The sequence below is a fragment of the Myodes glareolus genome, chromosome 16, assembly GCF_982192425.1.
Source record: "Myodes glareolus chromosome 16, mMyoGla1.1, whole genome shotgun sequence".
NCBI classification, from domain to species: domain Eukaryota; kingdom Metazoa; phylum Chordata; class Mammalia; order Rodentia; family Cricetidae; genus Myodes; species Myodes glareolus.
Window position 1 is genome coordinate 14,603,691 of NC_142041.1, and position 22,082 is coordinate 14,625,772.

Below are 22,082 nucleotides of genomic sequence, written 5' to 3' on the forward strand. Positions count from 1 at the left end.
GTACTTTTAAATAATGATAAACATATGATATGTTGCAACATACTTCTATGTGATTCAGCCCTGCTTTAAAATATATTCTACATAGCAATAAAAACTTAAGGTTATAAAGATCTATTTCAGACTAACAAAAGCTAACAGACATTTACACTACCCAGCCTTTCCTGTAAACTGTTCTTCACTATTGTCAGTTTTACGGTTATGTATCTATTGCAAACAATTTTTTCCTTATTTCTTTGTCCTTCCCAAGTATAAATCTGTCCTGCCAAGTTAAAGCCAGTTACAGTCAAACTAGAGGACTCTGGGTAAAATATTTCTCCATAACCTCTCAGCTTGGATCCAGGTCTTCAGGCAGATCCTGTAGTCATGTATTATAGTCATAACTCATATGTACGCAACAGACCACTCTCAAATGCTCAGAGACCTGGGGAATATGGCATTTAATTGTTTAATTTAAAAGGCTTTTTGTAACAGAAAGACAGGTTGACTCCTTGCAGCAGCTCTGCTTCCTCCAAAGAAGATGAATGCACGCAGAAGAATGTCCATCCGTAACTCACGTTAGCAAGTGAAAGTTCTAGCCACTGTACAAAACTGCCTTTCACTTCACCTGCTGCAAAGTCCTCTCCAGACCATGGAAAACAGGACACTAAGGTTTTGGCTGCCTTGTTGCCAAGCTGGGCTGGCACTGCTGCAAACCCCTAATCCACAGGATCTCCTGAAACCTGCCAGTCCCAGCGCTGTCAGCAAAAAAGATGGATGTTGCCCTAAGACCTGCCCTCAATGACCGTGGAGGACCTTGGGGTGGCTGTCTAGACAGCCAATCATGTAAATTCTTTGTCATTTTAAAATCAGGTAAAATTTTCTTCTTCTCAAGAACTCTAATGCAGTTTGATGGCTGGGAGATTTGCTAATTTAAAAGGGACAACCTCAAAAACAAAACAAAACAAAACAAAAAACAAAACAGATTTCAGCATAACTTCTTACCATGTTTAAATAAAAGGTGTTTTAAGATGTAAATCTCAAGATGTGAGGGTCAAAGAACATGTTAGGGTCTAAGAAGGTGTTTTAAGGTATGCAAATGCAAGTATTTAAGGTGTGTATATGCAAGTTTTAAAGGTCTGAGGATAAGAATGCTTCAGGGTACAAAAAAGAGATTTAAGGTGTGTAAATCCAGGTTGCGAAGATCTGAGGATAAAAGCTTAAGTATTGACAAATGGCAAGTGATTTAAGATGTTTGAAAGAATAAGGCATGTTCCAGATTTCTCCCTTTCATTATGCTACTGTTATATCAGGATTCCATGGGTCCACAGTCTTAACATTAATCAGTAAAATTCTGATAAGCTGTTAATCTAGCTCTGGCAGAGTACTACCATATCATAACTGCAAGATCAAGATTTTAAAGTCCCTTTGGTGGTTTACTAACTATAAACCTCAAAGATATTTTTCATTGTGTAAAAACAGCTTTCATAGTCATTTCTGGCATAAATATACTGGCATTTAAAATTTCAGTACAGATTATAAATAGTAGGAATGCTGATGTGTCTAAAACTTATGTTTTCATAAATTCAAAGAATTCTTCTAAGTTTCATGGATCTGACTTAGAGGATTCACCTCAAACAGGTCAGATGCACCCCTCCACAAAAACCCAAGCTTCTCTGCCTTCCGCTGGTCCTGACATCCTCTCCATCAATCACCACGACTTAAAGAATTTTTTCCCTTACACTTGACCTCGTCCTCTGCACTGTCAGCACCTTGCCAGGTCCAAGAGACAGCAGACAGTTCCACAGAACCGGGATATTAATAAAATAACCAGGAAGTGGAGAACATTCCAGCTTTCTCAGGTCCAAGATTTTGGCATCCACAAATCAGCAGCAGTCTTGAGAACCTGGCACCCCATCCATGTTCCACCTGTTATTCCCCTGAACTTTCCCACCTTTTTGTAATAAGGAAAATGTTTGGATTCAGGCATTATGTTGGTCCGTCCTGTCATATGGCAGGATGTACCCAGGCTGTACCCTGGCCAACCCAGGGCCCTATCTGCAAAAATTTTGTATGCAAGTGCAAAGGTCCCTTTAAGAGACAAGTTCTACTCACTCCCAGTCTCCCGCCCCCCTCTGCTGTTCTTCTAAAGAAGCAGCAGGCCTTTGTCACTTTCTCTCTCCCCCTTCTCTCTCTCTCTCTCTCTCTCTCTCTCTCTCTCTCTCTCTCTCTCTCTCTCCCTGTCTCTCTGTCTCTCTGTCTCTGTCTCTCTCTCTCTCTCTCTCTCTCTCCTGTTCTCTCTTCCCTTCCCATTCCATTTTTCTCAAATAAAATTCACAATCAAACTCTGTATTTGTCTATCCCTCACCTGTGTGGTCCTCACCCGTCATGGGATGCCACAAAGATCTCTCTCATGCTGTTTTACAACAGATAGGAAAAGGTACAGTCATACTCCCTTGATGGTTTCTATCTCTATTCTCTCAAGCTGAAATTTCCTGATGTTCCTTTGTTACAATTTCTGCTTTTTCTGTTCTACCTCTCTGACTCTATCTTTACTCTTGATGGCTCCCTTCTAAACTCTCATGTATGACATTATCCTTCTCCCATGGAGCTCCAAAGTTCTTCTGTTCTTCACAGCTTTTATATGTATAAAATCTTTCAGGCATTACATTTGAAGGTCATATATAATTTCTAAGTAAGTGATAAGGAACAGAGTCATCCAGGTAGCTCATATGTAATAATTTTAGGTAATTTGCTACAGAGCAAGCAAAGAGCACTTTTCTCTCAGTCAACTCCTTAATTAGTGGGCAACTTTAAACAGAGAATTTTTCTATTGCTCTCTTATCTATAAAGGTAGCCACAGAGAGCTAACCTACAAAGGAGTCTAAGAAAAATAAGGAAATTGTGTGCTATATCCTATACTTCTTTTTTCCTTTTTTTCATTAAATTTATTTTTTAAAACAACATTTTCCCATTTTACATATCTATTCCAGTTCCCACTCCCTCTCCTCTTTCACTCTCCCACCTCCCCCCACCTCAGACCCCCATCCACTCCTCAGAGAGGGTAAGGATTCCCAAGGGGAGTCTTGGGAACAAATTCTGACATATCACCTTGAGGCAGGAATGAGGTTCTCCCTATATTGCTAGGCTGAGCAAGGTATCCCTCCAAGATGCTCCGAAATGCCAGTTCAAGCACTAGGGATGAATCTTGGCCCCACTTCCAGTTGCCCCCCAGACTGCCACATTCACACAACTATCACCTACATTCAGTGGACCTAGCTTGGTCCTATACAGGTTCCCTGCTTTCAGCCCAGAGTCAGTGAGTTCTCACTAGCTCAGGTCAGCTGTCTCTGTGAATATCCCCATTAAGATCATGACTTTTTCCCTCACATTATTGCTTGTCCCTCTCTGGGATTGGTCTCTGGACGATTGGCCCAGTGCTTAGCTGTGTATCTCTGCACCTGCTTCCATCAGTTGCTGGTTGAAGGTTCTATGATGACAAGTAAGGTAGTCATCAATCTGATTAGAGGGGAAGACCATCCTTTCCACTATTTCTTAGGGTCCTAGCTGGGGTCATCCTTGTGAATTCCGGGGAATTTCCCTAGTGCCAGGTTTCTCACTAGTCCTATAATGGCTCCCTCAATCAAGATATCGCTCTCCTTGATCTCCCTCACTGTACTTCCCTCATCTCAACCACCCAGTTCTCTCATGTTCTCCTCCTTCCTCCCCTTCTCCACTTCTGCCCTCCCTTCTCCCCCCACATGCTCCCAATTTTCTCAGGAGATCTTGTCTAATTTCCCTTCCCAGGTGGATCCACGTTTGTCTCTCTTAGAGTTCTCCTTGTTACCTAGCTTCTCTGGAGTTATGGACTACAGGCTGGTTATCCTTTGTTTGATGTCTAATATCCAGTTATGAGTGAGTACATACCATGTTTTTCTTTCTGGGTCTGGATTGCCTTACTTAGGAAGATTTTTCCTAGTTTCATTCATTTGCATGCAAATTTCAAGATGTCATTGTTTTTTTTACCATTATGTAAATGTATCACAGTTTCTTTATTCATTTGGTTGAAGAGCACCTGGGTTGTTTACGCGTTCTGGCTATTATAGATAATATTGATATGAACACAGGTGAACAAAATTCTTTGTGGTCAGTGTGCATATTTTGCCCAAGAGTAGTATTACTGGGGCTTGAGGTAGATTGATTCCAAATTTTCTGAAAAACCAGCATACTGACCTTCAAAGTGGTTGTACAAGTTTGCACTCCCACCAGCAACGGAGAAGTATTACCCTTTCTCCATATCCTCTCCAGTTTAAGCTATCATCAGTGTTTTAAATTTTAGTCATTATGATAGGTGTAAGATGGTATCTCAGAGTCACTTTAATTTGCATTTCCCTGATAGGTAAGGATGCTGAGCAATTCCTTAAGTGTCTTTCAGACATTTGCAATTCTTCGGCTGAGAATTCTCTGTTTAGATTTGTACCCCATTTTTAATTGGATGCCGCTGTGAGTGGGCTCTGAGTTTTCAAAAAGTCAGTCCCAGTCCCTCCCTCTCTGAGGATAAGGCTATAACTCTCAACTACTTCTCTAGGACCGTGCCTGCCTTGCCTGCTTCTATGATTCCCCATGTTGGTGATAATGGACTAAAGCCTCTGAAACTGTAAGCAAGCCTCTTACTAAGTATTTTCCCTTATAAGATTTGCTGTGTTGAGAAACCTTGTCTTACCCCTCACTCGAGAAAAGGAGTTGCTGTGGTCATGGTGTCTGTTCATAGCAATAGAACGGCGACTAAGACACAGTGCTGTGTGAAAAGTTTATTTATGTGGCAGATCAAAATGAAAAACAAGAAAGATATGAAGTAAGTAGAAATGTGTGCTGTTTAAAATGGATGTCAGCTCTCCTTCCTGATTTGTAGCTATTCTCTGTTTACTCATCCCTTTGATTTGTTTTCTGCCCTCTGTATAAGAATACAAATTATTTGAGAGAAGCACTTTGATTTCCTGCTTTTCTACCAGTGGAGAGTATCATGCACATGGTTCTTCAATGTTTATTGGCAAATCAATAAGAACAGGAAGCCATGAGCCCTTTAAATAAGAAAACTTCTCCCATTTCAGTGCTCCAAGAGACATTTTAAGCCATCCAGCAAATATCCATGGTAAGATGCAGGGATCCAGGCATCCTTTCCAGATCTAAGATGGAGTTGGGAAGAATGTCAATGCTGGAGAAACTTGGCCAGAACTGGTAACTAATGAGCAGTAATAGAGGAGTGATTCAAACAAGGTGCAGAATAGAACTGAATGAGACGGTGTCTTATCCTAGATGAGGGTCAGGACAGACCTCTTTAGATAACCTTGAAAGCCATGGTGAAATGATCAGAAGGCAGACAAATAAACTAGCAGCCAAAGCAAGGGAATGGCCCAGGAGAGCTCTATTTCCAAGCAATTTACATTCACAGAGGGCTTTGTCTATTTTTAAGTGCTGTTCTTGCAGAGATCCTCTGAGGGCTAGGTATTCTGTTATTGCAGTCTCTGGCATATTAGAAACGACTCTGAAGTTTGCCTTTAGTCTAGAAAATAATTTTTGCTGTTTTTCTAAATACAGAATGGGAAGGCTAACCTTGAAAATTTCTGTTTTAATTTGCATGAAATTACACATTTCTGATGAATAACAGTGAATAAGACTGAACTGAAAAAGGCACACTTCTGTGTCCCATTTCTTCCAAATGTGGTTAGAAAACGTCACACATAATCTGTATTTACTATGTCATGGGGCCAGATAGCCAAACTTAATGTAGATTAACAATTATAACTTTAAATTTTAAATATATATTTTGTCTTTAGAGAAAAAGAAGCAAAATTGTGTCTAATGACAGTGTCAGAAAGTAGTTGAATCAGTTGACATATAAATAAGACAGTCACTAAAAAGCAGCTGAAAGAAATTTGGGATAATACAATTGCTCCTTTAAATACTCTGGATTAGCATCATATCTTTATCGAGTCTCATCTCAGTTTCTACCTGCATGTTTGCCTCACATAAGCACAAACATTTTAGTAACATATCCCTAAATATTAAAATATTAGTTAATACAGGGACTGTTTAGAAGTATAATGTATTCTTAGTTAACTGTTTCTTGGTGTAGAGTGACATATCCTTTATCTCTTCAAATTAGTTCTAAAGTTGAAGACTATTTTATCAGATATTAGGATAGCAACACTCACTTGTTTTTTGGTTCACTTTGCCTGGAATTCCTTTCTTCACCCTTTCACTTTAAGGTGGTGCCTATTTTTAAATCTGAGTTTCTTGTAGACAACACAAATATTTATTTTGTTCACTAATCATTCAGCTAACCTGCTTGGTTTGATTGGTGAGTTGAGGTCATTGGTATTTCAAGTTTTAATTGAAATTTATGTTGATTCCAGTCTTTTTTTTAACTGCTTGCATTCTTAGTTGTATTTTGTGTCACAGTAGTTACAGTTTTACTCGTTTTTCTTCTGTAGTCTCTTACTTATGCTTACATATCTCTCCAATCTGAAGCATTGTTACTTCCAGTATTCTGTGTAGAGTTACTCAACACCCAAAAGAAGACTCATAACAAACAAGGTGACTAAAATGACAGTAGAAAGCCTTCCAATGAAGAAAAAGCCTAGGCCAAATGGATTCACAGCAGAATTCTGCCAGATGTTCAAAGAAGTTCTACAACCAGTAGTTTTTCATTTTTAAAATAAAATGTATTTTGATCATGTTTCCGCCACCAAAATTTCTCTTAGAGTCTCTCTTCCTACCAAACTTTGTTTTTCTTCCCTCAAATCCCCCCACAAAAATGAAAATCAAAACAATAAACAAAAGATCAATAAAACAAAATAATGCCAAAACAAAATGAAACAGATTACTCTAATAATCAAATCAGATAAAGACAACAGGAAAAACAAAGAGAGAAAACCACAAGGATGCAAAAAAAATCCTTATTAAAATACTTATAAGCTGAATATAAATAAGTATATATAAAAGAGTTCAATCCACTATGATCAAGTTAACCTTTTCAGGAGATACAGGCATAGTTCAGCATGTATAGGTGAATAAATTTGATAAATTACATTAATGGACTTAAAGATAAAAATTACATGATCATCTAATTAAATGCAGAAGACACTTTTGAAAAAAAAATCTAGCGTGACTTTATGGTAAAAGTCCTAGAAAACAGAACTGGAAGGAAAATACCTCAATGTAATAACAGCTGTATATGAAAAACCTCCAGTTAGCATTGTCGTAAATGAAGAAATCCTGAGGCAATCCATTGAAATCAGGAATGAGATGGTACATCTCACTGTTCCTACTTTTTTCTTCAATATTGTGTCCAAAGCACTAGCTTGAATAATAAGACAAGAGAGAGATATTGAAGGGATTAAAAAAAATTGGGAAAGAAGATCCCTGTTTATAGATGTTACTATATAGAAGAGATTGCAGGAATTCTACCAGAAACCTTTTAGAAATGGTAAACAATTTCAGCCAAGTGGCAGCGTGAGAGCCAAAGTTACATTTTAAGCTTTAAAAATGTTCAAACCTACAAGCTCTTTGCCCAGGACAGATCGTTCCTGAAATGCCGGAGGCTATTGTTTACAGGAGGTAACAAGCCACAGGGTTTCAGTCCCCTAAACAACACTGGATGTGCTTGGTCACATGCTGGTGGGAGTTTCACAGACAGAAAATATGTCAGGATGTTCACTTGTTCCTATTGGATGTAGGCTGGAGGTACATCAGGATGTATGCATGCCCCTGATTGGATGTAGGCTGGAGGTACACCAGGATGTATGTTTTCCCCTTACTGAATCTGATGGGAAATACTTAAGCCACTGTAAAACTTGATTTGGAGCCTTTCCCAGGAACCTGGTCAGTACTGAATTAAAACTTGCTTCAAATTTGATTTTAAACTGTGATAGTGGTTGGATTCTCAATCTGTGGGATAATCAGCTGGATACAAAGCCAGCTAACAAAAATTAGTAGCTTGTTATACACCACCAGCAAGCACACTGAAAAAGACATTATGGACCCACTTTCATTCAAAATAGCCTCAAAGACAAAACAATATTTTATTATAAACATAAGTAACTAATACTTGAGAATGAGAGATATTGAAGGATTATGTGACCCCCTACCTCCTGAAAAAATGAAATAGCCAAGACGGAAAGTGCCCTTGAATAGAGTCTCATTGAATAGAGTCCCCATTGAATAGAGTCCTTAAACAATGTGACGGGGTACTGAAATGTAGTTCTTCACAGCTGATGGCTTCTGGCATGGAGTAGGGGTGGGTGGGAAGGACACAGTTGTGTTTTAGGGGCTGGCTAAGGACCTGGACTGTGCTCCAATAAGTATATAAACAACACAATTTTGACTTGTTTTTTTTTTTTTTTTTTTTTTTTTTTGTGGGGAGGGTACAAGGATGGGAGGGTGGACCTGGGAGGAACGAGAAGCAAGTGTGATGGGGGTGTATTGTTTGAAATTCCAAAACAATCAAAAATATTATGTTGGGGGAAAAAGGCATAATCTGACTGGTAGTGGTAGAATTTTTAACACATTATTTTAGGATTCAAAATAAAGACATTCCGTTTTCTGTCCCTCTAAATAAACATCACTAAAGAGGTAAAACTCTCTACAATGAAGACTTTGCATCTCTAAAGAAAGTGATTAACAAAATATTAGAAGATGGGAAGAACTCACAAACTCATGGAGTAGTAAAACTAATATTGTGAAATTGACCATCCTAATCAAAGCGGTTTACAGATTCAATGAAACCCCAACCAAAACCTCCACAACATTTTTCAAAGAAAAAAAAAGACCCCAAAATTGATATGGAATCACAAAAGGCCTCAGATAGTCAAAGCAATTCTGAACAAAAAGAACAAAGAACAAAGAAAAGGACAAATACCATACCAGCTATTAGGCTATATCACAGATATACAGGCACAAATTATAAATCAATGAAATACAATAAGAGACCCATATGTAAGTGCTTTATCTATGGTCATCTGATATTTGACCTATAAGACAAAAACACAAAATGAAGAAAAGACTACTGTTTACCATTCTAGTTGGTGGTGTGAGCCTGGGAGAGCAGAGCCTAAAATTGAGGCAAACTAAAGTCTCATGCAATAGCCAATTTTTTTTCAGAGCATCAGAGCATCAGGTTAATAACAGTCACCTGAAGTATGGTTTTCAATCACAAGGGCAAGCCACAGGTTGCAAACACATGTTTATTATTAGATGCATTTGAGAAACAACAGCTGCTACTCCTGGGAGGGACAAGAAAACACATTCTAAGAACAATTTTGTGTTTTGAAGAAACTGAGATCACAGTTTTTCTCTTCTCTTCTCTTCTCTTCTCTTCTCTTCTCTTCTCTTCTCTTCTCTTCTCTTCTCTTCTCTTCTCTTCTCTTCTCTTCTCTTCTCTTCTTCCCCCTTTCCTCCCCTCCCATCTCTTCTCCTCTCCTTTCTTCTCTTCTCTCCCTCATACTCCCCTTCTTCCTCCTTCTCTTCCTTCTCTTCTTCCTCTTCTTCCTCGTCTTCCTCTTCTTCTTCCTCCTCTTCTTCCTTTCTCACAAGCACTCAAAAATTCTCCCACAACTCCTTTCTTGGACTGTTTCTATATAGACTGCATCTTAAACTAATGGTGCTGGAAAAACTGGATGTCCATGTGCATGAAAATGAAATTAGACTCATAGACAATATAAATTATTGTTTTTGACCTTGATTGATTCCAAGACATTGAAAGTTAATCCCTATTGATGAAGACATGGTATATTCTGGACACAGGACTTGGACTGATTTGACCTGAAACCTCCATTCAAACTGCTAAGGTAGAGAAACAATCAATAGTCTTAGGCTATTAACCACATAATGACCAGCATGAGAAGTTATCCCCATGGTGACATATTAGCACTTTTATCTTGACAGTATCCACTATCTGTCTAATTGAAATTAAGGCCTATTCAATAGGAGGGAAATCATGCTTTGTAATGTAAATATAGTCAGGTGGTTATGGTTGTGGTTAGTGAGGGTATGGAACCTATAGGAGAAATACTACTGCAATTTTCCCAAGCCAGTATAGTCTCTAACTTCATATTTAATGCTAATACTTATACCTGCATTAAAGAAGCAATCACCCAACCTCCAAGAAACTTTTTTTTTTTGTAGCAGCAGGCAGAGACTATTAAGAAAAAACTACAGCCGGGCAGTGGTAGCTCACAATTTTAATCCCAGCACTTGGGAGGCAGAGGCAGTTGGATCTCTGTGAGTTTGAGGCCAACCTGGTCTATCAGAGCGAGTTCCAGGACAAGCTCCAAAGCTACAGAGAAACCCTGTTTCAAAATCAAAATCAAAAACAAAAACGAACAAACAAACAAAAAACAGAAAAAGCTACAGTTGGTTAAAATGCAGAAAGCAACTAACCATAGAGTGCTTCACCCTACTTGTCATACCTATAGCCCAGGAAATATTGAGGAAGATGAGGTGGAGAGACCAGGGCATCTGCTGTGGAACTCAATCTTGTAGATATGACAGAAAAGTTATACCCATGAAATCTCAACAGTATGGTTGTCTAAACAGTACCTGAACATGCCAACATGGATGGGCCCCATGCTTACTTTAAGAGTTACAGGCACATAATGACGGCTAAGAGGCAGAATCAATTCTTTCCAGAGATGAATCCCAAAATCAAGTGGTCAGTTCTAAAAGTGCATGCATATGAGCAGCACCAAATTTTCATTTATACTCACTCATTATATATGTACCAATAACAATTAAAGAAAAGGAGCCATGAATATAAGAGGTTGCGGTTGGAGCAGAGGAGAATATTCAGGGAGGAGGTGAGAATGATGTAAATACATTACATATATGAAATTACAAATCCCTACCCCTAAATAAAGTATAGATGCTTCTATGAATGTCAGGTCTTGGCTCCTATTGCTGCACTACCTACAGTAGCCACAGAAGCAGACTAGTCAGGAAGTCTTATGCTGTGAATGGGAACAAAATGACTTAGCGAATAGGACTGCCAAAATTATGACATTAACATCAAAAAGTACTTGAGAATTTCCTGAAAATAAACTGAATATTAAAAATTGAGTCTTGATATTGTTTTGTGGCAGCTGGGTTTGGGTATCCGAGTTTGATATTGGGCCTCATGTTGTTCCCTGACTTTGCACATGTGCGTCCTGGCACACACCACACCTCCATAAATAAATAAACATTATACACACCCATATACATATAAATGAAATAAATATATTTATGACTATTTTTTTCAAGACAGGGTTTTTCTGTAGCTTTTTGAATTCTGTCCTAGAACTAGCTATTGTAGACTAGGCTTGCCCTGAACTCACAGAGATTCACCTGCCTCTGCCTCCCTGAGTGTTGATTCAAGCTGTGTGCCACCACCGCTTGGCTCTTATGGTTAAAAATCTTAACATGGCAAAGAAATATGTGAGGCTTTAATGGTATAAGCTAAGGTCCTTAACATGCCCTCCTCTTTATTTTTTCTTTCTGCATTTTTTGTGTAGTTTTGGAATTTGTAGAGTTTGACATTTATAGTATGATTTTAATTCTACTCTAAACACATTTTCTATGTTCTGCTAAACGTTAAAAATGAAATGATGTGTTTGAAGCACAAGGCTCCTGTTCCTCCTGCTTGCCTTGGAAGTGCTGTGGGCTACGATTTCAGATAAATGAAGTGAACGCTTTGAAATGAGACCATTTCAGGAGGTGTGTCTGCATATCTGCAATCTGCTATGGACTCCAACAGATGCTACTATTTTCAAAATGACATTTTCTAGAAGAGACAAAACAAATATTGAAGAACTGAGCTCTTTTCTTTGTTATACCAAATTAAAATGTAACAGTTTCTGAACTCAGCTTTAAACTCTTAAAAATCTAACTGATATCTTCCCCCGAATCCAGATTACTGCCATAGTCTTGGCTGATCACCACAAACTGACACTAAAGCACTATTGCTTGAAGACAGCATCTACATAATGTATGGATCGTGGAGAAGTCGAGCAGTTGCATACCCTTACTGGCTAATACTCATGGCACCAGATGATACAATGCACACTACTATAGGGTAAGCACCAATATAGTTTAATATAAATGTTTTGAAATACAGTGGTGATATGCCAGCATGATTTGATGATGCAACAGTGGTACAAGAGTTTTGGATGTAACCAACCATTGTTGGATTAGATTTAAGGCACACTCAATGGGATGGAACCCATGCCTGACACTGCCTGATGGTCAAGAACCTGAGACTAGACAGACCACAGACCTAAAGGAAAACCAAGTGCTACTGTTCTACTAAAGAAAAGTAACAATAAGATGACTCCTGAAGATAACATTCTGCTGTACTCATAGATCAGTGCCTTGTTCAGCCATCATCAGAGAAGCTTCCTCCTGCAGCAGACAGAACAGATGCAGAGACCCACAATCAGACATCCCGAAGAGAGTGAGAAACCTTGGAACTAGGAACAATTTAGGATTAGGAACTCAGTCCTAAATGAGATGTCTCCAGCAGACCTCTCCTATCTGGGAGGAAGAGAAGGCAGAAAGCTTGTGAGAGTTAGTGGGAATGGAAGACGCCAATGGAACAATGCCTTCTAGTCACAGCAGGGCTGATGCCCATATGAGCTCACAGGGACTGGGTCAGCATGAAAATGGCCTGCACAGGATTAAGCCAGATGGGGTCCTATCACTGAGAGGAGAAGTGGACACAAGCCTCCACTCCTAGCCCAGAAACTCTCTCCAAATGACAGCTGCTTGTAAAGGAAAAATGAGTTTTCAGCAACAGAGTTTCACTAGGTATTATAAACCACACTTCAGAGCAGGCTCGGTGCCCAGTGTTCGATGGCCAATATGCAATGAACTCAGTGATATTTTGGAGGGTTTTTGTTTCATAACACTTTGATTTGGCATTATATTTTTACATTTACAGACATTTTGTTTATATATTATGGTTTCCAATTTCGTGTTTTTATGGGATTTCTCTCTCTCTCTCTCTCTCTCTCTCTCTCTCTCTCTCTCTCTCTCTGTCCTCTCTGTTATGTCTCTATGTTTATGTATTTTTTGTTTTTAATTTTTTTAAACTTTAACCTGATAGAAAACATTCTGTGACCACAGCTGATCATCTGGCTTTTCAACAGACTTCCTTCTTGCTGCATGTGATATCTGTTCTTTACATTTCAAACACCAGCCGTGCTGACCAGATGCTCAGCTTCCCTGTACATGCTTCCCCACAGTGTATGGCTATGCTGCCTAGTGGCCTCCAGGTTCCTGGGGGTTGCACTCTCATACTGAAGTGTTCTGAGTCACAGAGAAAGTGAAGGATGTTAGCCTTTTACCTAATAAGATTCATGTAAGAATATAGCCAGGCATTCTCCAAGATGTCAGCGGTGAATCCTGGGAGACGGTGTAGCTTCTACAGTATTTCTCATGATCTCCTGGGGTAGTTTAGACTTGATATTCAAACTGTCACCCGGTGGCCAGGAATGCCAGTCTTACTTGGGACAAAGGAATATATTAAGTCTCTCCTCGAAATTAGTAATAAAAGATACAGTTATTTCATTTAAACTGACTTTGTTCTTACCCAAAGGTTTGAAGTCTTGACATGCATAATACCCCTTTTCTGGAACATTCTCCTGGGGTTTAGGCTTCTCAAATTTGTGACTGCAGCAACTCCTAACTGAATAATGTTGATTCTGACACACTTCATTTGGATGACTGCCATATGTAGAACAAGCTAGCTCTCTGAGGTCTCACCGATTCACTGAACTGAATTTTCTCTAAAAACTCCAGTTTAGAACCAACTTCTTCAATAATTTATATCTGACTAGCCCTGGCAGAGTGAGTGGATGGAGAACACTAACGAGCCATGCTACAGAGTCTCAACTTTTACCAAAACTATATTCAAAATAAGAGAACCAGGACGGAGGACTGACAATAAAAAAATGGGGGCAGTGCAGCTAACATATCTCTGAGTGACAGTGGAATGGAGAAACCAACATGAAAGAGTGAGTGGGAGGGGCTGGTGTGAAGATCGTGTGGATGGCCAGACCCCTTGAGGATGGCAGCTATCCGTGGGCACCTGAGAAACTGTCACCTGCAGGTACTGCCGAGGTGCAGATTCCCACTTAATAGATAATATGCAGCCCCAGGGAACCTTCCAAAAGCTGCTGTTGCTGCTTTGAGCACCTAACTCTAAGGAGAACATTCCTAAAAGAAGGCATGGTGTGTGTCAGAGTGTGACAGCTCATCTGGTAGATTCCGTTGTGGAGGGATGGTGGGAAGTCAGGTGGTCTGATGGAGCCTGACAGTCATCAGTGCCTCATGGCTGTGGGATTCTGTTCTCTGGGTGAAGAAAGTTCTATGTGGCAGGGGAGGAACATGGTCTGACTTTCATTTGTCAAAGACTGGTTTGTTTTTAGGTGGGAGGATGGATTTGGGAATAGAGATAGAAGTGATTGGATAGTCAGGAAGCTACGACAGAGGCCAATTGCTATGCTGGCTAATTTTGTGTTAACTTGACACAAGCCAGAATTATCTGAAAGGAGGGAATATCAATTGAGAAAATTCCTTCATAAGATCTGGCTGTAGAACATTTTCTTAAGTAGTGACTGATGGGAAAGAGACCAGCACGTTGTGGCTGGTGACATCCCTGGGTTGATGGTCCTGGGGTCTATTATAAAGTAGGCTGAGCAAGCTATAATGAAAAAGTCAGTAATCATCACTTCTTCATGGCCTCTGCATCAGCTCCTGGCTCTAGGTTCCTACTCTGTTTTTAGTTCTTGTCTTGGCTTTCTTCAGTGATGGACCGTAATGTGGAAGTGTAAGCCAAACAAACTCTTTCTTTCTCAACATATCTTTGGTCATTGTGTTGCCTTGCAACAAAAGATACCCTAAATAAAAATAATCACCTTGGGAGAGAATGGTGCCAAGGACCAGAGAATCAGCCATGGAGAGGTGGAAAACAGGGAGATAGTGGAGATCCCTCTCAACATCAGTTGGCTGAGGAAGGAAAATGGCATCTAGCTCTGCATGTGGGTGGAGGGTGATCATTCTCCTGAAGCAGGAATGTGGGGGTGAGAAGCAGGTTGAAGAGAAGATGAAAAACCAAGTCTTTTTCAGCTGTGTCATGGTTAACAATGAGGATGAGACAATGCAAGGGAAATGTCAAGTTGGCATTTGGGCATGACAGGCAGGGAGGTCGTCAGGGCTACAGACAGAATTTTTTGGAGTCATCAACAAAGAGGTTCTCTTTGAAACCTTTGGCCAGGTTGGATGGTGAAGCTTGTGGATGTCCTTTCTCCCCCTTGCATGCCAGGATCCCTAGTGTTCTAGGATCTGCTTAGCCTGCCTGGCTCTGATTGCTGTAAAGCATCAGATATGTTCCCTTGCCCTGGGCACATCTGGTACCCTGCTAGGAAAGGAGAAATGCTCAGAAACAACATCTTTCCCAAGGAGATGCCACGCTGAATTCTAGCCCCAAACTACCTCCCCCATGCTTCTTACCCACTTCTCTTAACCCTATCCCATATTTATCTGAGCAGGATTCAGTGAAATTGCTGAGGTTTTGGACATTTGAGCAGGTCAACCTTGGATGTTGGCTGCCTGCAGGTGTCTTGCTGATATAAGTTCCTGGACTTGGCTTACATGTAGCCATACCTCTTAGTGTTCTGATGTCAGCTGATATCTTCTTACCCTGATGTCACCTCCTCACCCTGGTTGTCTCCTCCACACCCCGACATCACCCCTCATCCTGACGTCACTCCTCACCCTGATGTCACCCTCACCCTGACATCACCTCCTCACCCTGACGTCACCCCTCACCCTGACATCACCTCCTCACCCTGATGTCACCTCCTCACCCTGACATTATCCCCATACCTTATTCCCTGCTTGTTTGGTTATACTGTGTCAATCTCTTTTTATTTTACCTGGCCACTTATTAAACCCAGTTCTAAAGCATTTTAAGTCAAATATTTTCAGTAGAATTGGACTTTTTCACAGAAAAGTACACTCTTCAGGCATAATCCTCAGATGAACTCTCTTAACAATTCTCTTTACTGTTTAACTTTTAAAAACCCAACCGGTGGTTTGAAGGTTTTCTGTACTTTCCTCTGCTTGTGTTTCTTTGGCCTGAACATGACATCCCTTGGGTTGGTTAATCTATCCTAGGGTTGTGTTAAGACTGATGAGTATCTATTTTGTTCATTGGCTGTCTCTGGAGAACCCATGAGGGATCTTAGATTTAAAAACTGCACATTTTGTTCTGAAATGTTCATTTGTAGATTTGTGATCCTGAATTTGTTATAAAGTATGCTTGAAAGGCTCTATATTTTGGTTCTTTTTCCCATGTAAAACATTAGGCCAGTTCATTATAATCAGCCCCAAGAAGTTCTGACTTTAGATGATGTCACCCAGAAGACCCAAACAAAATTCCAAGAAGATCAGCATGTGCTCTGTGGATGACATAGATCAAACCTGGGGTGAACTTGAACAGAATTAAGTCCAGTCAGGGATGGATGCTTCTCCTTTTCTTCCAAATAAAAATGATTTTAACTTTAACATAGTAAAACTCTATACAACAAAATACTTATCAAGAACTGCAACATTCGTTTCATTTGTATTTAGCAAATTCAGAAGAAAACACTCCACTATATATATTATATTAGTGATTCCAAAGTTTTATACTTAATTTACTTTCTGTCATAACTAAGGAAGACAATAACTCTCATTATTTCGTCTTTAACTTCATCAAAGTCGCCCAGAATGACGTAGTATTACCTAATAAAGAAACATCTTGCTGCCTGGAGAGTCACCCAAAGTTCCTCTGCAACATTGGGACATCCATCTTCAGTCTATAGTCCGAGAGTATCTGATAGACTTTTCAATGAAGCAGGAAGTTTGAAGGACTGTATTGGCAAAGTTTATCAGTTGTTTTCCTCTGTGTCCTGTTGAAGGTCTGGCAGATTCTTCCATGAAACAAGGACCCTGAAGGACTGTCCTATCTTGTTTTGGCAAAGTTTAAAAGTAACTTTCTTGTGGATCCTGCTTGTTCAGTTTATACAATTTACTGTCAAGCAGTCAAGGCAAAAGTAGTTTCTTGTCCAAGTGGCTAATCTTGCCATCATGAAAGCAAACTTATATGGAATTCCTTCAATACCTATCATTTTTTATGAAGTAAATTTGTACTACCAGAAACAAATGTGTCTCATTGTCATGAAAAAGCTTAGATTAATAAAATATGTTAAATGCCATATTCTATAGTTCTTTGAAGTGTTTGAAGATCACTTATCTATCTAAAATACATATATTTAACCTAGAAAATATACCTAATGTGACTGTTCAGGTGGAGGCTCCACCCCAAACCCCTCCCTTAGAGTTCCCTCATTCTGGACTCTGGCCCTGAGAATGCCTGCCATTGGAGGCTATACCTTCAAAGTTATTAAAACCCCCACCTTGTGGTTTTCCCTTGTGGTCTCCTCAACTTCCCCTGCGGTCACCCAGGAATACTGTGCTCAGAATAAACCTGGATTTATTAATTCAGTTTGATTGACTTAATACATTGGCAGCAGCAGATTTCTACTAATCAGAATTGAAACTTAACATTTGGTGCCAAACCCGAGATAGAGCTGAGTTTTCCTCCTACCAGGTGGCCATGGAAAACCTCTCTTCATTCCCAACTGTAGGACAGACTTCCTCAATGAGTTACCCAATTTCAAGCCATGGCCTCTAAAGGGGTCCAGGACCCCTTCTGTCTTCTGGTCGGCCTGCCAAGGCACTACAGTGCCAGGTGGCTGGTATATTCTGGGGCACAGACAGTCTCTACCTTTTAGGAATCTTTGTATGGGAGATAGGATTACTCCAAACCTCCTACTGTTGTGACCCTGGGTTATTATGGAGGATGCTCTGTCTTAGTCTTCAGGTTTCTAACTACCAGCTTGTGAATGCATACTTCCAGGTCCATGTTTGCTCTCTAAACCCCCTATAAAATTTATCCAGGCTGGAGCTGAACTTCTCTGGCCAGGTTCCTGAGCACTGCATTCCTGTTCTTCTCCTCCCACCATCCCTCTGCTTTCTCTCTGCTCCTGGCTTTTGCCTTCAGACAATGTCCTTGCTTCTCTGTCTGTCTTGTCTGTATTTCATGTTTCTTTCTTCCAGTTTCCTGGAAGTTTCTTCCAGTTATCCAAACTTGTTTCTTTCTTGAATGCTCACTCTAACTTTGCCTGTGCTTCCCAACCATGCTGGGATTCATGCCCAGCACATGGCTGCTCGTCTCCTCCCCCAACTCTCTGGGAGACCCATAGCTTAAGCTGCACCTGGCTGTGTCCTTCACAGTGCTCCTGACTCACTGCCATTCCTTGTTTGTTCCTTCCTGCTTGTTTTCTCTTCCTAGTGCCTTCTCTGTGCTCTGGCCAGTGGGGCCTCAGCTTGGTAAGAGCTGCCTTAATGCCATAAAATGCCTTTCATTCTTACAGTTTCTTACTTTAGGATTTTGAAGTTGATCATCTGACAAGGTTTCCTGGGAAGGATTTTTTTTGTCCTTTCTGTTAAAATTTTGTTTCTGTTAAAGGTCTTGTCTGTTTCTTATGTATGGATGAAAATATGCAAATAATGTGGCCACAGTATGCTTGTTTTATGTCTGTGTGTATATGTGTTCTTGTTTTAAAATCTATAAAATAATAATTCCAGATTACAACTGCCCTAAAAAATATCACATGGTCTACCAATACCTTATAACACATGGGCAGGAACCATTTTGGGTAAGGTCAGAGACAGGTCATATAATTCCTGGCCTGTCCTAAAAACAAGGCTTATAAAAAGAAAGGTTTATAACAATGCTGATTTACTGAGATATTAAAGCTGCACCTCTACATTCATGTATAGGAATGAATGTTGCTGGCAGTCAGATTTTGTAATTTGAATAACCCCCTTAATATTTAAATTTAAAATGCGAAATTGTTTACAGTGTTAAAACTTGGTTTTGCCTTGTAGAAATGAAAATTGTACTCTACCTCTTGGAACCACAGCTAAAAAACTAGAGACTAAAATATCCCTTCTAATCTTCTTGCCTCTAGTAATATTGGTAAACTGTAACCTATTGGGTAAACTCTATGTCTATATTTAACTTATATGTCTAATTTAGATATACCTTACAGGTAAAGGTGCCCTGATTCTTAAATGCCTTTGCAGATTTGAGAGTATGGCATTTAGCAAAAGATTTTCTTACGATTGAGAGACATGCCAACTCCTGAAGTATTCTGTAGCTCCTCCAAGAAGACACATGACTGCAGAAGAACTTCCTCCTGGAGGCTTACTATTGGATGTCGTGACAAAGTCACCTACATACTAAAACAAAAGCTGTCTTTCACCTCACCAGGCTGCCTGGATCCTGCTTGGAATGGACAACAGTACACTGGGTGAATCGATCATTGCATCCTGCCAAGACAAGTTAGGTAGACCGAACCCTACCCCCAGAGAAAAATCTATCAGGCCTCCTGGGCTTAACCACTAAAGGCAAGTACTCCTAAAACTGGTGTTTGCCAAAGACCGTGGAGAGACTTGGGATTGCCTGGGTAGTTGGAAAAGCTGTCTCACTTCTGCTCATTTGCTTGTTCCTCTCAGCTCTGTCTGATGGTGATTGATGGCTAGGGTGTTGGTAGCTCATTAGCTTATTAGTCAAGTTTCCTGATAAAAATACAGACAAGTGTGCCTCTTTCACAGACTTCATAGTCCAGGATTAACAGATTTCAGAGGTAACTTCAGAGGTTCAAAAATTTAAATTTCCTCTAATTATCTTCTAAAATGTTCATGGCTTTACACCATAGTCCTAGTCTTTTGCTAAGACATTAAGAGGCAAATTTGTTCCTGCTGTATTACAGACATCTGTAGGTTCCTGGGTTTTACTGCTCTATCGAGAAATCTGGCCCAATGAAAACTAACAGTCTCCAGAGACTATATTTACCCCACCCATTTTTGAGCTTATTTTACAGATAACTCCTCCTGCCTGGTCCAAGACCAACCCGCAGAGGGTTCTTCAGACAGCACCAGAACCTATACCAGCTCTTGGGACTTCACCATTGGTACTGCCTCTCTAGGCTCAAGTGGGAACCTACACAGCAACTAAAATTTGGTTTTAAAGGGCATATCTGCTCTCATGTCTCACTCATTCACACTTGCCTCTCCTGTACAACCAGGGCACATCTCTGGTTCCTTCATTCTGGCAATTGTCACCATTCCCATGACTAGATCTGTTCATGAGGCCAATAATAACAAGTTATTATTTCTCCTAGAAACCTGCTTTCTCATCTCCCTCAAGAAACATATGCCTAAGGTCTCCAAGATGACAGTCCACCCATACTTCCTGCAGAATGTGAGCCAACCAACTCCAAACTGTCCCCCTCCCCACATCATCCCATGTCCTCAGGAAGTAGTAAGACTTGAACTAGTACCACTATACCCAAGGAACCTGGAATGTTCAGGTGGAAGTCTCACTCCATCCCCTGCCATCCATATATCCAAAGAGTTTGAAATGTCTGGACGGAAGCTTCACCTCAGTTCCTGGCATCTATATATCCAAAGAGTTTGGAATGTTCAGTTGGAAGGTCTACCCCAAGCCCCCTTTCCCATCCCTCTCCAAACCCTCCTGTATCTCAGAAATCCTGCCAAACTATGACTCCTCCCCAGAGATGCTCAAGACCATTCCCACAGGGTATTTAAACTGCCCTGCAGAAAACAGACACGTGGTTTTCTCTACCCCTATATTCCCCTAAATTATAGCAAACACCCATGACCCCCCTAATAACCAAAGACCACTCACGACATCTCTTGGGAATGTGGATGTTGTTTTCTCTAGACTGCTTCCTGATGTTTGTGGCAGAAAGCATCTTCAGGAGTCCCTGGGAAAATTGAGATAACTGCTAATTCCTGGGAAGACCAGTGGTAACCTTTGTGAATATATATCAGCTCTCAAGATTCAGGAAGTCTCCTTTGATCAAACCTGATTCTTATTAACCTAGAATGAAACCACAGTCTCTCATTTCCTATGGAAACAGAAGCAAAACTGATTCTCCAAAGCATTTTTGACTTCCATTGGACAAATACATTTTTTGTATTTCTTTCTAGAAATTAAGAAAGCCCTGAAGTATTTTAGGTTGGTTCAATTTTTCAGTCCTGTTCACAATCCCATATCTGTCAGCAGTTGTCATTTGCTTACCAACATTCAAAACATTCAACATCAACATAGTTCTCTGTAGGATCCACACTCCCTGTGCGTTTCCCATCCTACATGCTTTTTTATATTTCTTTTACTCTCTCTTTAAAGACTTTATTGTATTTCAAACTATTTCTTTCTTTCTATGACTGTCTATTCCCATATTCTTTCTTAAACCTATGCAGCATTGCAAAACCCACTGGAATGTGTTAAGAAGTTGTTTTTTTTTCTATCTGGACCTCGTTTACTGTGTATCTCTTGTCTTTTTTGATTGCATGAGTCTTTGAAATACCAAGTGGCTTGGACCTCCCTGCAGTTCTAATGGTTGGCTCCGGGGATTGTGAAAGCCAAGTACAGCTCACTGCTCGATCAGAGGTGCATAACCAGGAACTGCATTTAATTATTTTAGCTGTAGGAAGTTGGTACCTACTTGCTGCTACAAGTGTATTTTTACTTAGCTTGCTGTTTCTATTTAGTGCTGCCCTGCTCCCTAAACAATTGTGCCTCTTAAAGGAGCTGTGTCCTTTTCTTTCTTTTTTTTTTCCAGCTTTTTCAGGCTCAAAATGGAAATATGGTACTACATAGGGGCACCAAAATGTTGTTTGTTTCTGCTCGTTGACTCTTTGGGGGCCCAACTCCCAGCTCCCAAATGAATACACACAGAGACTTACTATTCATTATACATGCCCAGTTTTAGCTTGGTTTATATCTAGCCAGCTTTCCTTAACTTAAATTATCCTGGCTATCTTTTGCCTCTTTTATCTTTCTCTATTTATATACTTTTTTCCTTTACTTCTTTCTTCATGGCTTGCTGTGTAGCTGGGAGGTTGGCCCCTGATGTCCTTTTTGTATTCTC